Source organism: Petaurus breviceps, unplaced genomic scaffold, assembly GCF_028583685.1.
Source record: "Petaurus breviceps papuanus isolate PSGF00001 unplaced genomic scaffold, PetGlider_PUasm1.0 37, whole genome shotgun sequence".
NCBI lineage: Eukaryota > Metazoa > Chordata > Mammalia > Diprotodontia > Petauridae > Petaurus > Petaurus breviceps.
Window position 1 is genome coordinate 42570290 of NW_027186296.1, and position 26256 is coordinate 42596545.

A 26256-nucleotide genomic window follows, 5' to 3' on the forward strand; every position below is an offset into this window, starting at 1 on the left:
CTATCTATCTATCTATCTATCTATCTATCTATCTATCTATCTATCTAACCTTCTCCAGGGTCAGAGAACATTACAAGCCACATGACACACTTGACTACAAAGTAACAAAAGTTGTGTCTTCCTGAAAAACAAGTCTCCCAGCACAGGCTCCATGTAACCACATTCAGCTGTTTAGGGGGCAGAGTTTATTTTCAAATCAGGAAAGGTCCTAAAATTCACCTAAGCTTATTAAGGGGCAAGGAAGATCTTCAAATTCCTATAACCATTACATTGGGCCCCAAGGTCTTTCATGCCCATTACATAGGCAATTTATATATGAATCATCATCAACATTTCTTGAGTATAATATAATCCCCACAAAATAAAGACATCACATTTGCAAGATACATAACATAACAACTCATTACCAGAGTAACCACATGGCCTTAAACAAAGTACATAGCATTATAATCCCCTCAATCCAAAACAAAAATGTCCAAATAAATTTTTCTTGGGGGTGTGTCCTTTTCTCCACACTGCCCTTGCAGGCTTCCTCCCGGCACTTTCAGGTGCAGGCTCTAATGAGCCAAGTCCTAGTCTTAACACTGCTCCAGCCCCTGCATCCAAGTCCTGAGGGGTGGCTGGGCAGCAAAGTAACAGGGTGGGGTCCTTGGGAGTCCATGGAACTTCACCCCACCCACCACAGACACAAGTCCATCCTCCTCCTGGGTCCCAAACTGTGGGATGCAGCAAGAAAACACACGCAGTGCTCCTGCCTTGCTGCACAGTCTTTATCCTGTCCTGTGGCTGAATTCTGAACTCCTGGGTTCCTCCTCCTTCCGCAGGAGGCAGCCGCTCCTCCTGGCTCTGCCTCAGTTCCAATGCAGGCAACTCATTGTTCCTGCTCCATGGCTCCACAGAGTCATAGCTACCACAATTGGGAAACAAACAGCCCCCATACTTTCCTTTTAGTGGGATTCATCAGTGAAGCTCACCAAAACCAACATCTAATCTAAAGTAACACAGAGACTTTAATACCAAAGTCTGTAAGAAAATTGTTAATGTGAGGCCCCAGGATATGATAGAAAAAGGACTATACTAGAGACCAGAAACTCAGGTTTCACTTTTCACTCTCCCACTAACTTCCTATGTGAGCTAGAGCAAACAACTTCCCTTTCTCTAACCTTTAGTCTCCTCATCTATAAAAAGGGTTGGAGTAGGTTCAGGGGTTCATGGCTTTTTAATGGTGTGGACCCCTTTGGCAATCTAATAAAGCTCATGGACCCTTTCTCAGAATAATGCTTTTAAATGCAAAAAGTAAAGCACATAGGATTATAATGGAAAGCAAAGGTTAGTGAAAATAAAGATATAATTTTTCCCATCCAAGTTAACAGATTACCTTTCACCCTAAAATGAATCCATGGAAACTTTGGGGTAGATAGACCATCAAGTTAAAAACTCATTGATTAGATGATCTCTAAGATTTCATCTAGTTCTTGGGATTCTATAATCTATGAATTTGAGGAAGACATCTGTCTTAGAAGAAATTCAGTTTAGTTCTGCTCTCCTTTCCACAGGCCTTTGCTAAAGGTGAAGAGATTGCTGCCTCAATAATGTGCTTCTCCTTCTCATCTTCGATCTCTTCTTATCTACCAGGTCCTTCTGTGCTACTTAGAAACATGTACACATTTTTCCTATCCTTAAGAATAAAACAAAGCCAAAAAGAAGCTATTTCCCTTTCCTTTACCACCTCCCTATGATACTACAAATCTAACACTCATTTCCTCCACTTCCTTACTTCTCCTTTGCTTTTACTACCTTGGCAATATTAATTCTATTCCCAGTACTTAACTAACTGCTCACTGAGTTTACTAAGAATCTTTAAACTATTAAATTCAGTGGCATCACTGAACTCCACCTCTGCAGTTTCTGATACCATTGAGCAATCTCTCCTGAATCTTCCCTTCTCCTTTGGTTTCTATAATGCTGCTTTCCCATGATTCTTCCTAGCATAGTGCTTGGCACAGAGCATGCAGGTAGTAAATGCTTCCCCGTTGATTGATTAATTGACTGTTACTTCTCAGTCTTTTTACTGGTTCATCATCCTGCTCCTTCATAAGAGCTGGTGAGTACCAAGGTTTTCCGAAGCCTTCTTCTCTCCTTTCCCTATAGTCTCTTCTTTTGTGGACTCACCCATTTCTGTGCAGCTAACTGTTATCTACATGACCAATGCCTATTTCTGTCCTGAACTGTACTCCCTTTTATAAATGCATGCTGGACATCTTCATCTGGATGTGCCATAGGAATCTCAAAATGAATTGTGTCTAAAATGTAACTCATCTTATTTCCTTCAAAACCCATCCCTCCTCAAAACTTCCCTGTTTGAGTTGAGGGAACCACCATTCTTCTAGTCACCCATGTTCATATCCTTGGATTACTGACTCTTCTCTCTCCTTTATCCCTCATATCCTGACAAGTTAGTTGATTCTATTTCCATAGTATCTCTTTCATCTATTCACTTTTATCTACTCATTTAATACCTCTCCTACTTTAACTGCTCATCATCTTTCATCTAGGCCATTTTTAATAGCTTCCTAATTGGTCTTCCTGACTTTGCTCAGTCTCTTCAATGGGCAGTGATTAAGTTCTTACTAGGTGCCAGGCACTCTACTAAGAACAGGAGATATAAAGAAAATAGTTCCATCTACCATATAGCTGCCAAACTGATATTTCTATATCATATATATGACCATGATATTCCCATACTCAAAAGCCTTCAGGCATTCCATCACCTCTTAGATAAAAGGACAAAATCCTCAATCTACCATTTTAAACCTTCCAAAATATGGCTCCCATTTATCTTACCAATCTTTTCTCTTTATTACATAATCACTTTCTCACACTTCCTGTTCCAGTTAAGTAGACCTTCCCATTCTATGAGGACCCTAGCCTGTTTCTAGAAGTTTGTGATGATGTCGAATGGAGGGACTTTGCTCCCCACTACAGAGCACCTGCATGTTCCTGACTGTTTCTGGTCCAGTTATTTTGAAGGGAAGAAAAGACCAGTTGACTGCTGAGTCAGAACTGGGCAACAAAAGGCACCAACCAACCAAATTAATTGTGTTTCACTGAGTAGAGCAACTCACTGGTTGTGTTCTAGTGATTAGGAAATAAATGCTGTAAGTCTCTGGGTGGGGAGAGGGGTCTGAGGCCTTTATTTTGTCATTGAGATTACTGCCTTGTGTCTTGGAGCACACAACCCTATTATTGTTTTTGTCCCTGATTGTGTCTATTCTTTTCCATTCTTAGGTGGAGTATTGGAGATAAACCAGATGAGGCTATCACTATGTGAAATTTGAAAGAATGGGAGAATGACTAGGGGACCAGGAGCTAGTCCATATTGGAATTTGCTGGCAGCAAAAGCTGGCAGAGTGCCAGTGAAGCCTTGAGGAGTGACCTGCACTCATGAATTGATCTGGCAGCCAGGACACCATCCATATCCTGCAGACAAGAGAGCAACTCATCCACTGGGTATGCTACATTCAAAATTGAATTTGGTAGGATGAATGCTTTGTAGCAACCATATTTTGTTTGAACCACTCCATCCAAGGACTGAAATGGTTAAAGGAAGAGTGTATCTTTGTTTCTTTGTTGTTGTTTTTTTTTTGCAAGGGGATATCTTTGTATTTCTCTTCTTGCTATATCCTCTCATTAAATTTTCCTTTATGAAAGCTAATTGATATTAATTAGTTAAATTGATAGTGGGATACTAATCAACCATATCGATAGTATCGAGGAGATAACTGGTGATTTTATTGGGGAGAACACATTGGAATCAGGGATTAAACTGATAGCATTCAAAGTATCCCATAACCACTCAGTAGTACTCCTAGAACAGGGAGGGAAAAACGTATTCTAATGTGTTCTGGGGACCCAACTTGCCAGTATGCTTGTAGGTTGAGAAAGTAAGTAGAGTCTATATCACTATATATAATATGAAAAAAACTATTATATTTCCTAAAACATAGACTTAAATAGCTTAAATATATTTCCCTTCTAGGCAATCAATCTGGACTTGGGATTTTATTGGTTTGGGGAACTCCTGGTATGGGAACTTTTTCCATGGAAACAAGTCCCCAAATTGGAAATAGTTCGAAATTGTTCTGCAGAATGGTTGGATAAGTTTGCAACATTGATGTATCTATTTTCGCACAATCCCTGTAGAATTTATTTTCCTTTTCTGCCATGTTAGCCAATCTGGTAGGTGTGAGGTGGTACCTCAGAATTACTTTAATTTGCATTTCTCTAATTTATTAGTAATTTAGAGCATCTTTTCATATGATTATTGATAAATTTGATCTCTTCTTCTGAAAACTTTCTGCGTGTATTCTTTGACTACTTATTAATCAGGGAATAGGTCTTACTTTTATAAATTTGACTCAGTTTCCCATATATTTGAGAAATGAGACCTTTATCAGAAAAACTTACTGTAATTCACCTCACCACCCCCATTTCCTGTTTTCCTTCTAATTTTGACTGTATTGCTTTTGTTTGTGCAAAACACTTTTAATTTCACATACAATAATAAAAAATTATCCTCAATCTCTTGTCTGGTCATAAACTATTCCCTAATCCATAACTCTGACAGGTAACTTTTTCATGCTCCCCTAACTTGCTTATGATATCACCTTTTATGTCTAAATCATGTACCTGTTTTAACTTTATTTTGGTATACAATATGAGCTATTGGTCTATGTCTTGTTTCTGCCAAACTGTTTTCCAGTTTTCCCTGCAGTTTTTGTTGAATAGTGAGTTCCTGACTCCAAAACTTGGATCTTTGGGTTTATCAATCATTAGATTATTATGATCATTTACTAATATATGTTGTATACCTTATCTATTCCACTGATCCATCACTTTATTTCTTGGCTAGTACCAGGTTGTTTTGATTACTACTGCTTTGAAGTATAGTTTGAGATCTGATAGTGCTAGGTTTCCTTCTTTCAAATTTTTAAAATTAATTCTCTTCATATTCTTGACCTTTTGTTCTTCCAGATGAGTTTTGTTATTCTTTTTACTAGCTCTATAAAATAATTCTTTGGTAGCTTGAATTAATTTAGATAGTATTGTCATTTTTATTATCCTGGCCTGGCCTACCCATGAGCAATTATCATGTCCCCAGTTGTAATGGCAAACAAAGAAGTAGTTAACACCTTGTTTCAGTTAGTTGATTAATTAACTAGTTAACACCTTGTTTCAGTTCTTGCCCATGATTATATCAAGTCTCTGCTGAGAAGCAAAACTTGTGAACCCCACAACTTGTGAACCTTAGAACTTGTGAACTCCTGGTACTAATGTAACAGGAAGGGGAGGAGCTAATGACCATATACAAGGAGAGGCCCAGGCTGGAGAGAGCAGAACTGAGAACTGAGAAGAACTAAAAACTGAGAAAAGCTGAGAAGAGAATTGAGAAGAACTCAGCAGAACTGAGAAGAGAACTCTTGTGGTGGCAGGGTCAAGAAGGAGAAAACTTGTGGTATCCTGGAACTCTATGTTTGTCTGTTCTGTCTGTGTTGATGTTTGTTTGTGATACTTTGTACAGAAGCCCTGGGACCATATTGGAAGCCCTGAAAGAGGATTTTCTGGTTGTCTGTTTACAGAAGTCCTAGAGGAGGGTTTTGGAGGTCCTGGGACTTTACTGATGATTTGTGTTAACCTCTTGAACCTTGTTTGTGGGTCTGTGTTGATTTCTATAATGATGATTTGTGCTGACCTATTGGACCTTGTTTGTGGATCTTTGTTGCTATGTTGATGATTTGTGTTGACCTCTTGGACCTTGTTTGTGGGTCTGTGTTGAATCTAGGTGACAGCTGGGTAGATTCGAGCAGGAGCTGGGACCATGGAAGAGGAACCATGGAAGCTGAGAGCCAGCCTCAAGTCAAGATGAAAGAAGACTTTACTTGAATACTTAATACTGACTGAGAAGATTATGATTTATTGTGACCTAGGGGTGGAGAACTTTGACTTTTGTACTTTGTGTCCCTTAAGAAGGCCTGCTCCTTAAGGATGATTGAGTTAAGGATGTACTGAATGATATTTTTTGTTTAAAACTAGGTGACTGCTTTGGTGAAAACTATGTGGCCAGTTCAGTGATAATTTGTTATGCTATAACATTGTGAATGCTGTATTTTGATTTCTGTAAATGTTTTATCTTAATTTTTACTGAATAAATAGATAGTTCACTATACTATGTAATCAGAACCTTGAAGTTGTTCACAGCAGCAGTCCTCTGGAAAGCTTTGGCTTTACACCAGTTAATTGGATTTGTCTTTATTTGGCCAAAGGATAATCTTAGAGAATTGTGTAGTACACTGAGAGGTTAAGTTAGTTGCCCAAAATCACACCACTGCTGTTTATCAGAGAAGAGACTTGAATTTATGTCTTTTTGATGCAAAGGTCAAGTTTCCAACCCACAATCTCTAACACAGTTTCTCTAAACAACCAAGTCCCATCTGGAATATAGTTAAAGATACATATTCATAATGTGTCTTTTGTATTTATTAGAAAATATGTCTTATTAATTTTTATCTTATTAAGTTATAAAGATTATATTAAATATATTCATTTATTAAAAGCAAACTAAGAAAGAATTTACTCCAGGAGGATGGAAACTCATAGTCTTTGTCTTACATGTCCCCCCCAAATCTCATGAGTTATTTTAAAAAATTAGCATAAGTACTGAATTCTAGAAATAAAGAATATTTAATATACATGTGATTCACTGCGAGAACTTGGACAAATATTAGAATTTCAGAGCTGGGACCTTAGAGACCATTTATAGTCCAGTAATTCTCAAGCTTTTTGTTGTCAGGACCCCTTTACACTCTTAAAAAGTAATGAGGATCCCAAAGAGCTTTAGTTTATATGGATTATATCTACCATAGTAGAAATTAAAATAAATAAATTTTACAAATATCCATTTACTAATAAATTTTAAACAGCAATAAACACATTACATATTATAATAAATAATGTATTGCATGAAAAATAACTATTCTAGGGGTGGCCAGGTGGCTCAGCGAGTAAGAGCACTGGCCCCAGTGTCGGGATGACCTGGATCAAATCCGGGCTCAGATACTTAGCACCACACCCAGAAATAACTGGCCGTGTAACCTTGAGCAAGTTACTGATTGGACAGTTTGGAAATCTGTCTACTTGATCTGTTTCTGTCTTGATAATTCTGCCTGTATACTTTGAAGTTCGGGGTGCTGACCTTTTTCCCCTGAACAAGGTAAACAATATATGTCTGACTGATTAAAGTAAACTTGTTAACCCATTTTGAGTTGCTTTCCTTTAACAAAGCAGATCCAAGAACCTGTGCTGGCAGCAAACCCTGAGGACGCTTGGGGTGCTTGCTGCTACAAAATGGCGTCAGGAACAGGATCTGCAGAGTAAAAGGAAAGTATGGGGACTGGGATAATTGTTTGTTTCCCAGTTGTGGTAGCTGTGACTCTGTGGAGCCATGGAGCAGGAGAGAAGAATGGCCTGCATGTGGACTTCGTTGAGCAGAGAGCAGGAACGGTGAGCTGCCTGCATCGGGACCTGGGCAGAAGCCAGGAGCAGCTGCCACCTGCGGGAGGAGAAGGAGCCCAGGAGTTCGGAATTCAGCCACAGGAAAAGATAAGAACTGAGCAGCAAAGCAGGGGCACTGAGTGTGTTTCCTGGCTGCATCCCACAGTTTGGGACCCTGGGGGAGGATGGACTTGTGACTATGGTGGGTGGGATGAAGTGCCTTGGACCCCCAAGGACCCCACCTTGTTGGTTTTGTTGCCCAGACCCCTCTCTGTGCTTGGAGGCAGGGGCTGGAGCTGTGTGAGGGGAAGGATACCCCTCCCCCCTCCCCCAGAGAACTTTATTTGCCCTCTTGTTTTGAATTGAAGTGATAATGCTATGTACTTTGTGTTTGTTTAAGGGCCAGTAGCCACTTTGGTAACTTCGTTCTGTATCTTGAAAATGTGACCTAAGAGGTGCTTGCTGCTACAGTTACTTAACCCCAATTGCTTAAAAAAAAAATAACTATTCTAACTCAAGCTTCTTGGCATTTCCAGTTCTAATGTGGAGACAGCCTTGAGGGGCCTTTAAGCATGCCCATTTTTACCAAACATGGAACCTGTATGTAGCCTGGGCAAAATGGTAATATTTAAGGGTCTCCCAAGGTCATCTCTATGTTATAAGTGGGGATGCCCAGATGGACATTTCAGCTACATGCCCTGCCTACAATGTGTTTTACAAAACAAAACAATTTAGTGAAAGAATGGTATTATTTTACCTATTTTTGCAGCTCTAATGTCTAGATTAACAGAAGATGGCTGGATTCCTATATCTGCTTCTGTATTCAGTCAGTTGCAACATATTGTTTTGATTGAAGTATATGAAAAAAATCCAGCCTCACGCAGATATGTAGTTGGGAAGGGGAGGAGTATTTTAACAATTGAATAATGTCTTTAGTATTATTTCAATAATAGTTTTGGCAGAGTCCCTGAAAAAGCCTCAGTAACCTAGCTGGTGACATAGCTCAGGTCACATAGCTTGTCAGCTTCGGAAGTAAGACTAGCACATGGGTTTTGTGACTCCCAGCCCAGTGTTCCTTCAGTGTTCCTGCAGCTCAAGTCACTTAACCTGTCTGGGCCTTTTGTTTCCTTATCTGTAAAATGGGGACAATAAAACCTCCATTACTAACCTCTAAGTCTTATTCTATGGATTAAATGAAATCAAATCACATATAAATTATTATGAATTATTACTTTTAAAAAGTCCTATATCTCTTATTTTATCAATGTAAGAAACAGCTCCTGTTTAAGAAACTCTATCCATTGTTTCAGATGGACATTTCAGCTGCAACATATTCTTAAAGAGTTGTCAAGGGTACGGAGAAGTTAAGCTACTTGCCATATCTGATTATATGTATCAGAAACAGGATTTTAATCCAGTACTTCCTGATACCAAGGCTGACACTCTATCCACTATACCACACTGACATTCAAGTTACTTGTATCCTCCATTAAAGTTTTATTTGATTCCTCGTCACAGTATAGAGGTGATCCTGGGTTCTTGAATGCTGTGCCACAGAGTTCTAACAGGGTCTATCATACTAACAAGGCTTTGAACATAGCCTGGGAATGGACTGACTTTATGAGTGGAATCCAAGGACCAGCCAAGCTCAGTCTCAAGAGGCTTTTTGGCAGATTGGCTGTAGGGCAAGAATTTTTCAGCTCTATTAATTCTCAGAATTCTTCTACCAAGTCATAGGGGAACTGTAATGATTTCTGTGTACCATCTCAGTATGGTAGACTGATCACCAGTTCTTTATCTTTCAGCTCAGAGTTATGGAAAAATTGTGAATAGAATGAGTGAATATTTGGCCTAATCAATCACATAAGGAAGATCTTAGTGATTGTGTTGGGATCATTTAAGTTGGGTTCAAATTCCTCCCTCCTTGTGTGACCTTTGGCAAGTCACTTAACCTCTGTCAGTCTGAGTTTCCTTATCTGTAAAATGGGGATAATAATAGCACCTACTTCCCAGAGTTGTTGTAAGGATCAAATGAGACGACATATGCAAAGTATTTTGCAAACCTTAAACCGTGATGTAAATGCTATATTACTATTGTCGTTATCATAATCATCATCATCATTCTTATTTTCTCATTTGTCAAATGGAGGAGTTGAACTAGAGGGCCTTTGACAAAGGTCCTGTCTCTACACATATGATCATTTAACTGATGAGGAAACAGAAAGAAGCAAACTTAAAAGGATTTGAACCCAGGCTCTCTGATTTCATACCTATTGATCTTTTTATGATATCACACTGTCCATATTCCTCGCTCCTTTTCTTCTGTTTTTCTCCACATTTTTCTCTTACAGATCTATGCTAGTAGTCCTAGAAAATGTAAAATATTTCTCTTCCAAATGTGCTTAATTATCCCCAAAGAGCAGCTAGGTGGTACAGCAGATAGAGTGTCCAACCCTGGGCATAGAGTCAGGGAGACTCACCTTCGTGAATTCAAATCTGCCTCAGACACTTACCAGCTGTGTGTCCCTGGGCAAGTCAGTTAACCCTGTTTGCCTCAGTTTACTCATCTGTAAAATGATCTAGAGAAGAAAATAGCAAACCACTCTAGTATCTTTGCCAAGAAAACCCCAAATGGGGTCATTCACTCAACTGAAAAATGAGTAAATAACCACAGCAATAAAATTATACCCAAATTTGAAAAACACAGAGACAAATGTAAAGTGTATACACTTCAAAGAAAAAACTATTATTCTGTGGTATAAGCTAAATATTTGTATGCGTGTTGGAATTCATTTGTTGAAAGAAAAACAGAGTGAATCTTGAGGATTGAAGCCATACTCTCTCACTGTATCTGATGCTGCCTCACCTCTCTAAAGAAAAGAACTTTCCAAAATTTAGGTTTTTTCCTATTATGTTTTGTGGGACTTTTGATCCCGTAGCTAATTAATTTTCTTCCAGAAGTCATTGGTTTTGGGAAAAATAATAATTATAAAAATAATAATGATAAAGTAAAAGAAAATACTTTTATCTCAAATTTGTGATGAACAAGAAGGAATGTTCTGTTTCTGTTTGGAAAAAATTATACCAAAGCTTTCTCAACCAAAATTGTACTTCTCACCCAAAGCCCCAGCTATAGTATCAAGTGTATGTTAAATTGTAGATTTCACAAGTTTTCACAAAAGGTGGATCACACATGACATTCTGTCTCCTATTCCTATGCCTTTGCAGTGGTCCTCCCATGACTGGAATGCCCCCCCTTCACTTCTCTGTCTGTTAGAATCCTTGCTTCCTTTTCAGGTTCAGCTAAGGCTCCATGTTCTGCCTGAGGACTTTCCTCTTTCCCTCACCTTCTAGTTGCTTCCTCCCTAACCCCAATCACAAAGTTACCTCGTATCTCTTTTCTATATGTTTTGTGTAAGTGTACATATGGGCATATTGTCTCTCTAGTTAGAATGAAAATTTCTTTAGGGCAGGGACTGTTTACCTTTTGCCAATATACAATCAGCGCCTAGCATGGTGTGTTACACTTAGTAGGTGCTTAATAAATGGTAATTAATTGATTGTTTTTTAAATTAAATTTGTTTTGATAATTGCTTTATGACCTCATGTAATAATTATAGTAGGGAATTCTAAGATGATATTGGTATAGTGGCAATAGTCCTGGATCTGGCATCAGAAGATCTGGGTCTAAGGACTATTCTTGTTCAGTCCTTTTGGGATTTTCTTGGCAAAGACTGCCATTTCCTTCCCCAGCTCATTTTATAGATGAGGAAACTGAGGCAAATAAGGTTGACTCACCAAGGGTCACAAAGGACTATATCTGCTCCTTAATAGGCAGAGGACAGGGGGTAAATCTTTGAACTTCAATTTCCTTTTCTAGAAAACTAATGAGGTAATAAATGTGAAAATGTTTTATAGTAGTAATTCTTCATATTTCTGAAATGCTTTAACACTGTAAAATGCTCTGTCTTATTTAATTCCCACAGTAAATTTGTAAGTTAGAGAATGAAAACATTAATTAGTCCCATTTTATAGTTTAGGAAACCAAGACTGAGATATTAAATAACTTGCTCAAGTTCACCCAGATTGTAATATATAGTGCAACCAGGACTAGAACCTGGTCCTTCCAATTCCAAGTCTGATATTTTCTACTATACTTCAGTTTGGTAGTGGTGTTGGTGGTGGTAATAGTAGTAAATGTTTTCATCATCATTATCATGGTAGTAACCATCATCATCTTCCATTGAAGTCCTACTCAGATATCTAAATATTTTATCAAGATTTGAAGGTGACCCTGGAGTCAACAAAGCATAGAAATCTAGCACTTCCTACCAAACTCAAAAGTCTTATAATATGGATCTACATTTTTTATCTGATATGTAAGGGACAATCTAGTTAAGGCAAGGAAGACTCATTAACAGAAGGTTGGTTACCAGATAATAAATTCTTTGACTCTAGGAATTTATATAGCCTTGTATAGGAAATCATGGAGGGGTTATATTCTGTGTTGATAGAGGTAACATCCTCAGTAGTAAAACTGAGACTCCCTCACTGCACCTAGTGTAGTAGTAGTAGTAGTAGTAGTAGTAGATTGTTATCTTTTTGAGAATGTCAAGGAACCCAATACTCTCCACTGCCAATTACCATAGGCAGAATTACCTCGACAGATGTGTGGGACACAGGGCAAATAATATTGTCTAAGGATCCATATTTCATTCAACATTTTTATATTGCTACAAAAGGGATTTTTTTTGTTTATCTTTTTTTAATGTTTATGGTTAGTGCCATGTCTACCAGAAATAAAGGAACAAGAAGACACTAACAGGTATAATCCTATTTAGCTAAGTATGGTACAAGTCTGGAAGATGGGAAGTTGAGTCAGGAAGAGGTTTGAAAGTCATACCCAGAACAATACTAGACTATCAGCAGGGAGAAAAGGGTTTTCACAATAAAGAGAAGGTGTTTTGGATTAGCAAAATAAACAAAAAGTTCCCCAGTACCCTTGAAATGACAAAAAATATGAAATAGGCTTTATTTAACCTGGGAAAAAAACCCAAAACCCTAAAAGGTCTTGCACCTGAGCCCATAAATTGAAAGATGACTCTCCTTTGCTCTCTGGTGATCCTCACAACCCAAGAGACCTATACTGTTTTCAGATTTATAGTATTACCTTTTATGGCCTTCCCAACAAAGGAAAGTCACTGCAGGTTATTCGAGTGTCAAGCAATTGATCTGGTGAGCCCCACTTCCTAGGGGCCTATACAGACCACCCAATTTTCAGTTCCAATCCCTGGGCAGGCAAAGAGAGATCAGAAACTTCAAAGATTGTATCCAGTGCTTATTAAAAGAGGACTTTTGATTGTGGGTCTCATAACAAAAACATTCTAGCAAGTTCCCAAAATGTAGCCTATAGCCCATAACCAAAGCTCTGGGCTTATATAGACCAGTTCAATATTAGAACTATCTCTCTAAAATGTCTCAATCTATTATTAAAGACCAAACCCCAGAGTATCTGTAGCTTAGATGTATGAATTAGCTAATGAGTCATCAATCATCATCAGTTTCAAAATAACATTCTCATTGGTAGAGTCAATAGAGGGAGATAACAAGAAAGACAGAATAAGGGTCTCATTGGTAGACAAGGACCTGCCTACGTACATCTTTAAGTTAGATCCAATAAAGGATCAATTTCCTGGCCCTCCTGCATATTCCCAACCTTCTGAATCTCTATTCTAGCAAGTAGTATTCCTATTTTACTCAGTTCCTCAGATCTTGGTACTCTATAGACAAACTGTTATCCATCTCACCTAGATTTTTTGTTTTATGTTTGCTCTCCTCCCAATCTAGACCCTGGATCTCTTTTATCTCAAATTTGTATTATTTGCCTAATACTTGGGTTATGTTGACCCTGCCAAAAATAGCACATTATCCATGCATTACATTAAGCATATCCTTGGTGCAAACATGAGAAAGGAACAGACAATTGTTACTCACTAGGGAGGGACATTCTCTCCCACAAGGGACCCTGCCTTTGGATTTATGCAGAGCCCAGATTCAGTCTTGGGGAAATCTGTGACGTAAAATAGAGCTTCAGTCTTTTATTTTCTGAACCTGTCAGGCTTCCCCCCACCCCTCTACCTGGTAGTTCTGAGGAAAATTTCTAAATACATAGTTTGGTTCATGGAATCCTTTCAAAAGGAATTAACAGAGTATCTTCTTCTTTTTTTTTTTAAGCAATCGGGGTTAAGTAACTTGCTCAAGGTTACATGGCCAGTTATTTCTGGGTGTGGTGCTGAGCATCTGAGCCCAGATTTGATCCCCAGGTCATCCCGACACTGGAGCTGGTGCTCTTACTTGCTGAGCCACCTGGCCGCCCCTTAGAGTATCTTCTAATAGTAGATATCTTCTAGCAATAGATATTGGGTATAGGACAGCTATTTATTCCCTTTACCACAAAAGAAATACAACACAAAAGATTCATAGGTGTGCATTAGCAAACTTAAAATATAAAATACTTTGTGGAGATGCTGAAGAGATATTTTCTTTTTTAATTTTTTTTTCAAATCAAATGCATTATTAACTTCTGGTTTACATCATTTATTTCTGCCAGATTTTGAGTTACAAATTTTCTCCCTGTTTTTCCCCTACCCACCACCCCAAAATAGGAATCCGACTGGATATCCCCTCCTCCAATATGCTCTCTCCCATATCTTCTCCCATACTCCCTTCAACTTTCCAGTAGGGCACAGTGGATCTCTATGCCTCAGTGCCTGTATATCTTATTTCCCAGTTACGTGCAAAATAATATTAACAATAGTATATATATATATATGTATATATTTTAATATTTGATTTTAAAACTTTGAATTCCAGATTCACTCCCTTCCTCCCTTGTCACCCACCCTCAATGGGAAGATAAGCAATTCAGTATAGGTTGTACACGTGTAGCTATGCAAAACATTTCCATAGTGGATATATTGTAAAAGACTGACTGTATTTCCCTCTCTCCTCTCCCACTTCCCACCCATTCCATTCTCTAGTTTGATCCCGTCCCTTTTCAAAAGTGGGGGTTTCCAACTTCGCTGTCCCCCAGCCTGCCCTCTCTTCCATCATCCCCTCTCTCATCCCCTTCCCCCCTACTCTCCTGTAGGGTGAGATACCATATTTAGTGTGTATGTCATTTCCTCCCTAAGCCAAATTCAATGAGAATAAGGTTGACCCATTCCCTTTAGACTTCCTGTTCTTCCCCTCCATTGTAACCATTTTCCCTTGCCTCTTCTATATGATATAGTTTACCTCATTCTGTCTCTCCCTATCTCCTCTCATTATATTCTTCTCTCACCTCTTAATTTCACCTTTTAAGTATCATCCCTTCCTATTAAATTGGTCCTGTGCCCTCTATCTATGTATACCTGTAAACATATATACACCCATATATACTCTCCTATATAGATACATATATATACATATATATATATATATATTTCTATTCCCTTCAACTATTTTCATACTGAGAAAAGTTTCATCAGTTACAATTATCGTTTTTCCATGTGTAGGAAAGTTAATAGTTCAACTTTGATAAGTGGCTTATGATTTCTTTTCCCTGTTTACCTTCTCATGCTTCTCTGGCTTCTTGTATCTGAATGTCAAATTTTCTGTTCAACTCTGTTTTTTCATCAAGAATGCTTGAAAGTCCTCTATTCCACTGAATGACCATATTTTCCCCTGAATCATGATACTCAGTTTTGCTGAATAGGTGATTCTTTGTTTTAATCCCAGCTCCTTTGCCTTCCAGAATATCATATTCCAAGCCCTTCGATCCTTCAGTGTAAAAGCTGCCAGAGGGGCAGCCAGGTAGCACAGCGAGTAAGAGCACCAGCTCCAGTGTCAGGATGACCTGGGAATTTAATCCGGGCTCAGACACTTAGCACCCACCCAGAAATACCTGGCCATGTAACCTTGAGCAAGTTACTTAACCCCAATTGCTTTAGAAAAAAAAAAGCTGCCAGATCCTGTGTTATCCTGATTGTGTTTCCACAATATTAAAATTGTTTCTTCCTGGCTGCTTGTAATATTCTCTCCTTGATCTGGGAACTCTGGAACCTGGCTATAATATTCCTAGGAGTTTTCGTTTTGGGATCTTTTTCAGGAGGTGATCAGTGGATTCTTTCAACCTCTATTTTGCCCTCTGATTCTAAAACATCAGGGCAGTTTTCCTTGAGAATTTCTTGGAGGATGATTTCTAGGGTTTTTTTTTATAATGGCTTTCAGGTAGTCCAATAATTTTAAAATTATCTCTCCTGGATCTTTTTTCCAGGTCAGTGGTTTTTCCAATGAGATATTTCACATTGCCTTCTATTCTTTCATTTGTTTGGATCTGTGTAACAGCATCTTGATTTCTCATAAAGTCATTAGCTTCCATTTGCTCCAATCTAATTCTGAAGAAATGATTCTCTTCAGTGAGCTTTTGAGATTCTTTTTCCATCTGACAAATTCAGCTTTTTAAGTCATTCTTCTCCTCATTGCCATTTTGAGCCTCTTTTGCCATTTGAGTTAGTCTATTTTTAAGGTGTTATTTTCTTCAGTCAGGTTGTTGACTCTCATTTCATAATTTTCTTGCATCATTCTCATTTCTCTCCCCAATTTTTCCTCCACTTCTCTTATTTGTTTTCAAAATCCTTCTTAAGGTCCTCTATGGCCTGTAACCAGCTCTTATTTTTCTTGGAAGCTTTTGGTGCAGGAGTTCTGACTTTGCTGTCTTCCTCCTGTTTCATGCTTTGATCCTTTTTTTCCCCAAAATAGGAGTCTAATGTTGGATTCCTCTGTTTTCTTTGCTTCCCTCATTTACTCATATTGCCACTCATTTACTTGACTTTTGGGCTTTTTGCCACAGTAGGACTTTGCCACCAGACAGGGGAGCTTCATCCCAAACACTGGGATTTTCTCAGCTTCCAAATGTATTAGTTGGGTGCCCTCTCTGAAGCCTCAAAACGCTCTGGCAAGCTGGTCACACATGGATCTCCACCTTAGACTGCAATCCAGATCCAAGCAGGTTAAAGCAAGAGCGATTACCCCTCAGACCGGACGCTTGGTACCCCTACACTCTGCAGGCCAGGAGCTGAAGCAGCTACATGTGGTTGTGGCTGCAGGGCCATGGTAAAGGGCTGGGGGCAGAGGCCAACCACATCCCAACTACTGGATCCCAAAGTCCACACTACACTAACCTCTCAATTTGTCCTTAGCATCTATGTGTTGATAATTCTGGAAACTGGCACAGCTGCTAGTGATCTGGAGTCCCTCCAGTAGGTGGTTGGTCAGGCCTGCCCTTGGGCTAAAACCTCCAGCTTGTGAGGCTGGGCTTGGCTTCCAGAGTGCTGTGCTAGCCGCTTGCTGCCAGCCTGCTGGGCTGTCCTCAGTGGGAGGTTAGTTTCTCTGTGTCATTTTGTGGGTTCTGTAGCTCCAAAGTTGCTTCAGAGTCACCTTTTACATGAATTGGGGGAGGTGGTAGCTGGAGCCATGCAGAAGTCCTGTTTCTACCCCGCCATCCTGACTCCGACCCTGAAGAGATATTTTTACTTTAGAACTGCATGATTTGAGCATCTCACAATTTCACAGGTCTTCTAGACATTTGGACATGACTTTGGCTTTAACCTTTATTCTGATGTATTCTTGTAGGAACATTTTTTCTCCTCCAAGCAGCTATTGTATCTTGCTTGATCACTAGCACCTAGTTTAAGAAACTTCTGACCTACTGAACTCACAAGGTTCCTGATGGAGTTAGAAGTCTCTATCTTATAGAAAGGAATAGGCATTTATATAGTACTTACTATGCACCAGGCATTATGTTAAGTGCTTTACAAATATTATCTCGTTTGGTCCTCACAACAATCCTGAGAAGTAGGTACTGTTATTATCCCCATTTTACAGTTGAGGAAACTGAGACAAACATTTTAAATGACTTGCCCAAGCTATTAAATATCTGAGACTGCATTTGAACTCAGGACTCTACAGTACTAGCTAGCTGCTTCTCAATATCACTTTTTAGTTCATGCAATAGGGGGCAACCAGGCTCAGGGAAAGATTTATTAAATAGAAGAGACAGCCTAGTTCTCCTAGGTAAACATACAGTCTTGTGATTATGTGCATGCAGTTATCATTCCTGTTAGGAGAAAGGGAGGTGGAGAAATCCTCTTTTATCTCTCACCGGAAGTCCAAGGAGGAACTGATATTGTCTCTGACCCAGTTCTTTTTGCAAGGGATCAAAGCAAATAACCCTTCCCATGGAGCAAGAGGTCAGAAGCTCAGCTCCTTAGGAAGTGTACTAGTCTAGCAAATTAGGGATCCAAATTCTCTAGATCTCTCCTAATAACACAGACTTTTACAAGTGATTTTCTGCAGTAGATCATATTTTAACTGCCCCATACCCAATTAAGAAAGCAGAGAATATACAATCACATTGCTTTTATTGTTTATTCAGTGTGTTCCTCAACTAGCATTTATTAAGTACTTACTGTAAATTAGGCACAAGGATAAACACTGGATTTTGAAGAATTGAAACTTCACAGAAATTTGAATTTTATAGCCTTTATGGATAATGGTTTCAATATACAGTACCTAAGGGTTTTGAGTATCTGGCCTAGACCTACTTCTTATTCCACCTGAAAAGCAAAGAATGCCACTTTTCTACCTCCCCCAGAGCTAATCATGAGGAGCTAATGCCCAACAGAATCACATGCCACTTGATACTCTTTATTAAGAAAATGGTGCTTTGTAGTACAGCTGGAGCACGGCTAGAAGAGCTCTTCAAAAACCTGCTTCTGAGGCCCTTGATGAGTGAGTGTATTTCCAGTTGTCTCTTAGCTCCTTTCTCAGAAGCCTGCTCTACCCCTGACTACCTATGCGCTACCTCTATAGTCAAGAAAACATAAACATTCTTCTCGTTATTAAGGAAATTACTGCTTGATCCCATTAGATTTGGAGACAAAAGTCTTGGCTTCAAGCACAGCTTCACTTAATAGCTGTATGAATTTGGATAAGTCTCTATAAGGAGCCTTAATTTCCCCATCTGTAAAATGGGGATCATACTCACACTTTCCTAATAAAATTCTTCCTTTGGTGCTTCTGTCTTACACCAAAACCCTGTTGTTGTTTGTATGTGGTCTCCCTCATTAGACTCAACTTCTGGAAATCAGGTAGTATCTTTTGCCTTTTGTTTTATCCCGCGGGCTTAGGCACTTAATAAATGACTTGATTGTTGATTTTGACTTGTTTATGCAACTTTCAGCACCAGTGGTCTCCCACTTCTCTACTAAGAGGAGGGAGGGATATACACATTTATGATGAGGTCCAGTAAAAACACAGAATGTTTAGGTCATTCCACCGATTATCAGGGTTTATTTATCTTATTTGAATTGTTAGGTGAGCATGTCCTTTCCTTATGTACCCTTCAACATATGTTTGTCTTGAAACTGTATCTTCTAGGAGAAGCAACTTGGTGTGGTAGTGAGACTGCTGGTTTAAGAGTCAAGAGCTTTGGGTCCAAACTCCTTTTCTGACCTTGACTACTTTTTTGGAAAATCATCTAAACCTTTTTTGTACCTCAGTTTCCTCAACAATAAAATGAGAGGAGTGGCTTTTGAGATCCTTTCCAATTCCAAATCTCTGACTTTATGATCCACTGACCGTTCTGGCTTCCCTCCTCTGGGTATCAAAAACTGAGAACATGTTTTCCTGGATGAAGAGTGGGCATAAGGCAATACAATGGACAGAAATACTGAGATAGTAAAAGAATATGAATTAACAATGGAACTCTCAGGATATGAAAAGGTCCAAGGGGACCAGAAGGCCTCTAATGTACTAGATGGATACTCTGTGAAAAATTTATGAAAAAACGTATATGAGACTCACACAGGCTGAAATGTCACAGTGGGATGGTAATAGTTCCCAGCAGAGGGATTACCACACCAATGAGACCACAGTTCTATCAAAGAACCAAAGCTGTAAATATGATGACAATACATTTCAGTGACAGCTTTGGTCAAGGAACTCAACCCTAAATACTTCCTGGATATCTACAGGAATGCTGACTCTGCTCCAGCCATCACCTTGACTCCCTCCCCTTTGGAGGAGTCCTGGAGCCATCCTGGGCTTTGTTGGGTCCAGTTCTGGCCTTATCTTTCTTTGTTTAAGGATTTTCCAGCACTTCCAGGATATCTCTAACTATTCCCACACCATCCCTGTCCAGTTCCTCTTTAGATGTTGTCTTTCTCCTTTAGAATGTAATCTCCCCTGCGGAAGTTTGTCTTACTTGTCTTTATATGTATCCACAGTGGTTAGTACAGTGCCTGGCACATAGTAATTGCTTAATAAATGTTATATTTGTCTATCTTTGTCTATATATCTATCTACCTATCTGTGAGGAAGAACAAACCATAAATTTATTAATAAAACAAGTGGATTTATGGTAGCTACATTGCCCAGTGGATAGACCACTGGGTCTAGAGTCAGGAAGACCTGAGTTCAATGTCCTCAGACATTTGCTAGCTGTGTGATCTTGGGCAAGTCCCTTAGCCTCTGTTAACAACAGCGCCTATCCTCCAAGGTTGTTGTAAGAACCAAATAAGATCATGTTTATAAAGTGCTTAGCACAATGCCTGGCATAGAATAGGAATCATATAAATACGTATTCCCTTCCCCTTCTCCCCTAGAGTTAAAACTTTCTAAGACCTTAGGCTATCTTGTCCAACCTCTTCATTTTACAGATGGGGAAACTAAGGCACAGAGTAGGAAAGTGAGTAGCCTGGGGTTAGGTAGCTAGTAAGTGTTTCAAGTGGGATTTGAATACAGGTCATCTTGACTCCAGGTCAAGCATCCTGTCTTTTATGCCACACTGGGAATAAATATAAGCATAGAGACAAACAACCTTACAGAGTATAATGCATTTTACAAATTGACATTAGTTACATTCTAACCTAAACCTGCACCAATTTGTCTCAAGAGACTTCTGTCTTTAGACAAAAGAAAGAAAAGAATGGGAATCTAAGAAGTCTAGGGCAGGGTCTGCATCATTGAGATGTTGAAAAACTGCTCTGTTCCTTATCTGAAGCCTTGTGGGATATGTGTGTGTGTGTGTGTGTGTGTGTGTGTGGTGATTATAGGTAGAACTGACAGCAAGTTTGTGGTTGGAGGTTGCAGTTTGGTGATTTAATAATTCCATGGTAACAGGTTGAGGACCCCTGTTCTAGATAATTTGGGCTAAAAAAAAAGCTATCTAAAACAAACAAACAAAAATGAATCACTATTGTCTGTCTACTCTGGCTGGATGATATCAGCATTCAGCTGTTAACTTTGCCTTTGGATAGGGCTAGGAAAACCTATTTGGGTTGTAAACATTCTACATTCAGTCTCATCTGTGATCCTGAATTGGACTTACAATCAAGGAGATCTAGGTTCAAACTCCATCTCAGATAATTGCTACCTGTGTGTTCTTAGGCAAGTCATTTAGCCTTTCCGAACTCCAGTTTCTCCATCTGTAAAGTAAGGAAGTTGGACTTGATGACATCTAAGATTGCTTCTATCTCTAAGTATATGATTCTATGACATAATTTCTCAAATAAATAGATAAAAGTCTGACTTATCTATTTAATGCTATCAAAATACATCCTACCAATCTGTTCTGTGGGATAAAGTTTCAATTTTTACTCAGACTTTAATCCCACCCCCCCTTAAAATTGACTTCTTTCATTTCTTCCAACACAGTCTATAAGTTATAGAGCTAGAAGAGACTTTAGGGACCATCTTCATCTAATCATCCTTTTGCAGATGGGTAGAATGAGCGTGGAGAGTTGAAATATTTTTCCCAAGGTCATACAATGTCACTCAGTCAATACATAGGAAGAATAGGGATTAGAACTCAGGTCTCTCATCTTGACTTCAATTTTTCTTTTGCTTTTATTTGCATGACTTAGTCAAACCTGTCTCTGGCTTTCTGATGTATTGGTAAATTTGATTTATTTCTCACCTAGATCTTTAAATAAAGTTTTCCCTTCTGTCTCTTTGTCTACCTATAAAGAAACCATAGAGTGCTTAGCATGGTTGGAATGCCATTTATTTCATGGTGAAAGTTAACACACTTAGAGAGATAGTATGAAGCGTGACAGCAAGGTCTGATATTTACAGCTGACATTTGTCAAGGGCTCAGTAGTGAAAGAGGTAAGGAAGAAAGATGAAAAGGAACATGTGGTATTACTGGGTATTGTAAAAAAATATGTGGGGATAAATATATGTCTTGATTTTTTTTATTTCTTGTCTTGAAATTGGAATGCAGAAATACAATTTTCTGGTGATACTTTTGTTTTGTGTTATTCAAAACCCATCACCTACCAGGAGGCTGTGATTACATTACAGCAACCTTTTTTGTGTATAAAAATATACTTTATAAACCATTTCTGTGTTTTAATTTTAGGGGAAGGCACTAGGGATTGTGGGAAGATGGTGGAATAAGGAAGGAAATTATATGACTCTTCCAAATTCCCCCACAAATAGCTTAAAATAATGACTTGATGTAAAGTTTAAAGTAGCTGAAATAGTTAAAAGCCAGGGTAAAGCAGTCATCTAACATAAGCCAACTTAAGATGTTAAGAAATATCCAAACTTCTGGAGTGGTGGTCTAGTCTGATGGTGGGCAGATACCACCAAGTCAACAAACAGCAAGCCTGGCAGGCATCAGGCTTAGCAATTATACTCATTCCTGCTCATCTGTACACAACCTGGGACCACATCTGGTCAAGTGCCAGGGCCCTATGTCCAGAGCCAGTGGAGGGCCCCCACAACCTTCCAGCCACCCAATTCCCACACTGTCTTATTTCAATACTATCTGTGGGGAGAAAGTTCCTGAAGCTAAGGCTGTTGCTGACACAGCTAGCCTTGGATTATAGAACATTGGAAGAACCAAAAGGTCAAACACCCCCAGGGAGAGCTCAGAAAATAACAGCACAAAAAAACCTGGAGCTTGAGATATTATCCCCCACACCCCAGAGTAGAGCTCAACTCCAACATAAAGTTAACAGCTAAGAAATATGCTGTTATAAAATAAGTTAAAAAAAAAACAGATAAAGAGCCTAATCACAGATTTGAACTCAGGTTCTCCCGACTCCAAGGCTAGCACTCTATCTACTGTACCACCTAGCTGCCCCTAAAAAGAACTTTAAAAATTAAATAAAGAGCTTGAGGAAAAATTGGGAGAATAAATAAGAGTAATACATGAAAAGTAAGAAAATTATGAAAAGAAAGTTAACCAACCAATTGGAAAAAGAGATCCAAAAACTTACTGAAGAAAATAACTCCTTAAAAATTAGAATTGGGCAAGGTGAAGCTAACAATTTCATAACAAAAAGAAGAAGAAAAGAAGACAAAACTTTGAAAGAATTAAGAACTCTGAAGAATGCAATGACAAAGCATGACTCCAGAGGACCAGTGCTAATAATTGCTAACCACCTCTTAACAGGCTGACTAAGTTGTGGTATATGGTTGTGATGGATACACTCTGCTCTAAGAGATGATAAGCAGGTTGATTTTAGAAAAACATGGAAAGACTTGCATGGAATAATGAAGAGTGAAATGAGCAGAATGAAGAGAATGTTGCATCCAATAACAACAATATTGTTTGCAGAGTAAATGTGAATGACTAAGCTATTCTGAGTTCACATGCATATTCAAGTCCACTACAAAGGACCAATGAAGGAAAATTACATACACCTCCAGAGATACATGGAACTATGTATTGTATACTTTCATATATATATACACATATACATCTGTTTCAAATGTCGGCCTTCTCAAGTGTGAGGTTGGGAGGGAAAGGGGAACAGTTTAAAACTTAAATCTAACAAAAATAAAATAAAATAAACATTAAAAAATTTTAGAGGTAAAGAATCCTTGGAGGAAAATGCCTGCTAAATGAAGCAAAATTCCATATAATGTTCATTGTTTGAGACATTTCTCCCTTATTTAAAAATATGGTAAAACATTCATTGAAGTTCTGAGGAGGTAATGTGGTATAGTTTAAAAAACCCTAGAGAGAAGCCAAGGTTTGAATTTTGCCTCTAGTAATTAACTATGTGCAAATTCCTTAATTTCTCTGAGCCTTAGTTTCCTCATCTATAAAATGGGGATGACAATACCTGTAGTAGCTATTTCACAGGGTTATGAGTCTCAAAGAAGATAATGTATGCTACACTGCAAACCCTAACTGCTCTAAAGAATGACAACTGCTGTCATCAGTTTCATTCAATTCCATTCAACAAGTATTTATAGGGTCCTCCTCCTCTGCCATGTTCCAGGCACTGGTCTAGGCTCTGGGAAAACAAAGACAAAAAGGAAAACAGTCACTACTCTTAAGAAGTGTATATTCCATACATTTTTTAAAAGCTGTTGTTATAAATATGTATGTATTTGTATGTTTTTATATGTTTACATAGGGTTTTTGTTTTTATATCTACAGACATACATGTATGTGTAAATATATCTATAAAATATATTTAATTGATATATTTTAACTTTATATCAGTCCTTCTATATATACCTCCCCTATCCAGAATTGAACCATCTCTTGTAACAAAGGAATAGGTAAGAAAAAACAACTGATAACACTGACCACATCTTACAAAGAATGCAACATTCTGCCCCTAAACTCCACAGCCTCTCTGCCAAGAGGAGGGAAGTATGTTTCATTACCTGTTCTCTCAGATCACAATTGGTTCTTTTTTTAAAATCACATATATACATATGTAATATTTTATTTTCACCCAATTACATGTTGAAACAATTTTTAATGTTTTCAAAAATAGGTTTGAGTTCTAAATTCTATCCCTCCCCTTCCCACTCCCTGTGATGGTAAGTAATCAGATATAGGTTATACATGTGCAATCATGTAAAACATTTCCACATTAGTCATTATGTACAAGAAGACTCAAAAGAAAAAGAATGAAAGAAAAAGTGAAGAATAGCACGCTTCAATCTATATTCAAATAATATCATTTCTTTCTCTGGAGGCAGATAGCATGCTTCATCATTACACCTTAGGAATAATCTTCAATCATTGTGTTGCTGAGAATAGCTAAGCCATTCACAATTCTTCATTTTACAATATTGCTGTTACTGTGTACAACCACAATTGGTTCTTACATTTACTCAAAGTTTGCCTTCTTTTTTACATATATTCTCCTTTACATGATTGAAGACTCTGGATTCTTCTGGTTCTGCTTATTTAATTCTGTTATCAGTTCATATCAATCTTATCATGTTTCTCTGAATTTTGCTACACATTTTTAGAAAATGTTAAGCTATCTCTTCTCCTTTCCTCTCCTCTCTTCTCCTCTTCTCTCCCTTACCCCTTCCCCTCTTCCTTCCTCTTCTCTCCCCTTATCTCTTTTTTGTTTCATACCTGAATTGGTTAAACTGTTATAAGTATCACATACTCTCAAGGTTCTTTAACATATTTCCATTTGTACTCCTATAAGAAGAATTTATTAGTTGCCTTCAAAACAGTAGGTCCTGGATGACAGTGGACTTTAGAGGCCATTTAGTCCAATATCAAAATTTTACAGATGAGGAAATTGAGGACCTAAAAAGTCCTATTTGTACAAGGTCATGTGGTCCTAACTTTTCTCTCTGCTTGGTGCTAATGTAGGATAAAACAATACCATATCGCGAAAAGACCATTGGAGTTGGAGTTAGAGAATCTGAGTTCAATCTTGCCTCTGTCACTTATGACCTACAAGTCTCTCTGGGCCTCTGTTTTCTCCTTTATAGAATAAGAGGTCTCTGTGGTCTCTTCTGACTCAACTCTGTGATCTTCCCTGTTCTTATAGGCTTTTCTTCCACATTTTCTGTGGCTTATTCCCCACTCCTCCCATTCCTGTCATTCCTAGTTTTGTGGATGAAAGAAGGTTAAAAGGTTGGGTAAATGCCCTCACCATGCACTGTGCTTGTTGTCTTATGTATGTTCAGCATACACCATGCTTGACTTCCCAGTGTACGTACTGTAAACATTTCCTTGTGCAGTATAAATAGAGCATATATCGTCTATTAACCACCCACTATCACCACAATGAGATCTGTATTCTCTAGCTCAGTAACTTGTTTGCCTTATCAAATCTACTCTGTGATTACAATACAAAAACCAGGTAGGCACAGAGGAGTCTTTAGTGCCTTTCACATTTCTGTTTAAATCCAACAGTCATTTTGAGGTGATAAGTGAAAATAATGGAAGAAAAGTGCTACCTAATATCTTCTTGCCTGGAGCTGTATAGTCTAATCATTTGAACAGTCTAACACCCTATATACCAAATAATCTCTTGGGTATTAAGAATAGCTGAACCAATTTCAATTCAAATCTCTTAGAGAATCCTATATTATTCCTAAGCTGAGGCACAGCTCACACGGAGCAGTCACACAGAAGACTGGATTTTTCCCCTTATGTTCTACTCAAACACTCAGATGAATCTGTCCATTTCAGCCCATCTTTTTCCATCATATATTTTCCCGATATCCTAGATTCTTACTCTTCTTTGGAGTTCTTCATTGATTATGTGTTGCACCATGCTCACACTTAACATGTGTCCTTTCATTGCTCTTCTGTGGAATATTTATTTTCAATTTTTAAGAAACTGTTTCAGTCCATGTATCACATCCATGGAACAGTAT